Source organism: Sinocyclocheilus rhinocerous, unplaced genomic scaffold, assembly GCF_001515625.1.
Source record: "Sinocyclocheilus rhinocerous isolate Xijiao unplaced genomic scaffold, SAMN03320098_v1.1 C36989813, whole genome shotgun sequence".
NCBI classification, from domain to species: Eukaryota; Metazoa; Chordata; class Actinopteri; order Cypriniformes; family Cyprinidae; genus Sinocyclocheilus; species Sinocyclocheilus rhinocerous.
The window spans coordinates 1-3,357 of NW_015787126.1; the positions used below are offsets into that span (position 1 = coordinate 1).

At 32.5% G+C, this 3,357-nt stretch overlaps 1 long non-coding RNA gene across 1 annotated transcript; it reads right to left on the reverse strand.

The window, feature by feature from the left end:
* Positions 1-29: 29 nt before the first annotated feature.
* LOC107736795 (uncharacterized) lies at positions 30-2,396 on the reverse strand. Its single transcript, XR_001639737.1, has 3 exons — positions 2,265-2,396; positions 612-703; positions 30-183 (listed from the first exon to the last, which is right to left on the reverse strand). It is a non-coding gene; the product is annotated as an uncharacterized LOC107736795 (long non-coding RNA).
* Between the last annotated feature and the right edge of the window lie 961 nt (positions 2,397-3,357).

Below are 3,357 nucleotides of genomic sequence, written 5' to 3' on the forward strand. Positions count from 1 at the left end.
ATTTCTGAGGGAGTGACCCAATAAGGACATGAGCAGCCAGAGGTAAAAAGCTGTGATCATGTACATACTAGAGCGGCAAGGTGAATATTCCACAATGTTATTGCCTTTCTTCAGGAAACATGTCCCGACAGGCTCTCTCTCTGAGAATCCATACGTGCTCCACTGGTAGAGAGGAGCACATGCCTGAAAAAAAAAGAAAAAGATATGTGCAGATCAGTGCATTACTAGTAATCATGATCTTTCTGTAACCTACCATCTGAAACCCAGTTCTTCCAAACAGCATGTCGGAAAATATCTGCTGACATATATTTTTGCAACTTACTTAAAAACTTCTTTATTTTTAGTGCCATATCAGCACTGAAAGACAAGACTAAAGTACTTTAAAATAAAAGTGTCAACAGTTTCTTACAACGTTACAATAAAGACTACATAATTCCAATTTGACATACTGACTTTAATCTGGGATTTCTGACGCATATAAAACTGCTTTGCTAATAAAATATTTTTTACTGTCCCTAAAGCAAAAATGTGATCTGTTGCAGAATAATTTTTTTGAGCTCGGTACAATCTTATTTCAGAGCGAATTTCACACCCTCCACAGACAGACTCACCAGAATATGGTCCCCAGTGGACCGCACAGTGGCCCCAAACCATTGATTTGACTTAAACTCCATTTGCTGTCCATTGGAATTCTTCCTGTCATCTGTGATAGGAACGACAGGGCAAGGGAGAATGGGAAAGGATGAGATATGGAGGGAAGGGGGGATGGAAACATTAGGTCAGTTAATTTGATTCATCAGACTGTACACTGTACACAGACAATTATTGTCACGCCATTCACAGTAAAAACATCTCAGGACACAGTTTTGGCAGTTACTTAACAGATGAATGTTTAAGCTTCTTTCATGCAATAGTGATTGTTAAGTAACAAATATAAACACTACTTTACTGCAGTAAGTGTACGGAAAGAAAAAAAACAAAACAAAAAATAAATAAGTATCTTTCTTGAAAGTCAGTGGAAAATATGGTGGCCCCAAAAAAGTATTCAGACACTTAAAGAACAGTTCACCCAAAAATGAGAACAGATATTTATAGCTTGGCAATCCACTAATTGTATAATTGTATTGTATAACATATGAAATAGCTCAGAGAAAAGGTCTGAAGAGGTTTGCTATTTAAAATAAATAAATAACTGAACTACTACTGAAATACTGAAGTGAATTTGTCATTAACAACTGCTTCCACATTCCATTTGGTGTAGTGTTTAAATAAATAAAGAAAGAAAGAAAAAGCATTTATTTACTAACTGCACTTTAAAAATTATTTTTCAAAGTTGTAAATAAAACAAAGATTATTGCAGTATGTTTTACAAGAAAAAAAACTTCAAATTTTCATACCGTTTCTTTGTTTGTAAAAAGATATTCTAGCAATTTCAGAGTGAAGATTGTTTGTACACCACATTTTTTTCCAATGTTTCCAAATATCATTTGGTTGGATATTATTTATAAATAAACAAATAAATAAATAGTTTTTGAACAAGATATATTACTAGATTATATCATTATATACTCCAAACGTGTTTGCTTACTCTGCCATGGGTGCACAGGATCCATTAAATCTACTCTATACATGGTTGTTTTTCCAATAATTTCTTTAAGGGTGAAGGGAAAACGGAAAAGTACACAGAGAGGAGTAGTTCAGTTGTTGGTGAGAACTCTAAGCATACTGAGTTAATCCAACCGAAGACCTTTTTTGTTTGTCTTGTAGTTCCTCATCTAGCAATCCAGCTTGGCTGGCAGGGGATATCAGGCCAGACTAGTCTATAACCGTCACTGAATGTCAATGAGATCTGGCACAAAAAAAGCTGGTGCCTATATTCACCTCATAGCAATGTAAGGTTGAACTAAGTCCTGTTAGTGTGAAGACTGTGTATCTGCAAACTAGTTAGTAGGCCAGCACATGAATTTTGTGAATGGCAAAAAAAGAAAACATTCTCTGTTGCAGGTCATTGACAAGCTCCCTCTCCTGTTATTTTCCCCCCACCTATTGAAAATATTTAGAGCAAAGCTGATACAGTATATGACCCACTAAATCATTAAAAAGCCACAGGCTACCCAGAAGGTCCTTTAATAACTCTGACAAACCACACCTCTTCCACTAGCATGCAATGTGAAACAACAGACAGACAGAAAAAGCATTAAATAATAGCATGGTGGAGGAGCAAAGACAACACTATGATAGATGAAAACAGAGCTGCGTCTTACCAGTGCTATCAAACTCAATCTGGGTGCATGAGCCACTTTTGTGCCAGGGACAGCTGAAGACAGCACCCCTCTCAGTGACTGTTGACGGGGTTTGATCAGATGTGTTTGCCCTGGGTGCACCAACAAGTATGTTTAATCTGAAATCACAGGGTAAAATGTGTTTTAATGCTTTTGTCCACACACTAAAACACAATGCTTTTTAAAATGCTTTTGTACACACACTAAAACACAATAATACAGCATATACCATCTCGAGTTGATAAATCTAACATTTATTATATAATACAATCAATTATATAATACCACAATTTTTTTTATTGTATTATACATATTATGCATTACTATTAATACATTTTATATATAAATATACATTAATTGTAGTCCGTTACCGTGATGAAAATTGTTGTTAGTAATGTAAACTATGAAATTATTCATTCTAGGTAATGTAACTTTATCACATAGATCTGAATGGGATTATTGTGCACTATATATATATATATGATATTAGTTGTTATTATTATAAACAATATAAACCTATAACAATAATAATTATTAGAAAGTTGATTATTATTGTTATTATTATAAGAATGTTTAATAAATCACATATTACATCATTTAGATTTTCATATTTTTTTAGATTACATTAATAATTTTTAAAAATAATTTATTGTAATAACTATATATATATATATTATTTTCTTTTTTGTGTTATCAACAACATGAAACGCATTAAACATTATATTATGTCAGGGCCAAACTAGGTTAATGAAAGAAATGCAGTGGGTTAGTGAGTTGATGAAAAGCTAATGATTAATTAAATCATAAAAATGTAAAATTAAAATGAATATTTCATTTAAAAACAACTCAAAATAAAACGACTGAAAACTAAAAATATAAATATTTTATTTGCTTTACATAACAGTCCTACAAAAATGCTTACTCTTGCTACAACTTCCCAAAGTGTAAAACTATTTCACAATAGACTGTTCAACATTGTTAAATTTGTTAATAAACGTATCTTTCAGAATAGTCATGCATATAAGAATCATGTAACGTTACCTTTCGCCATAAAAAAAAAAAAAAAATGCAGCAG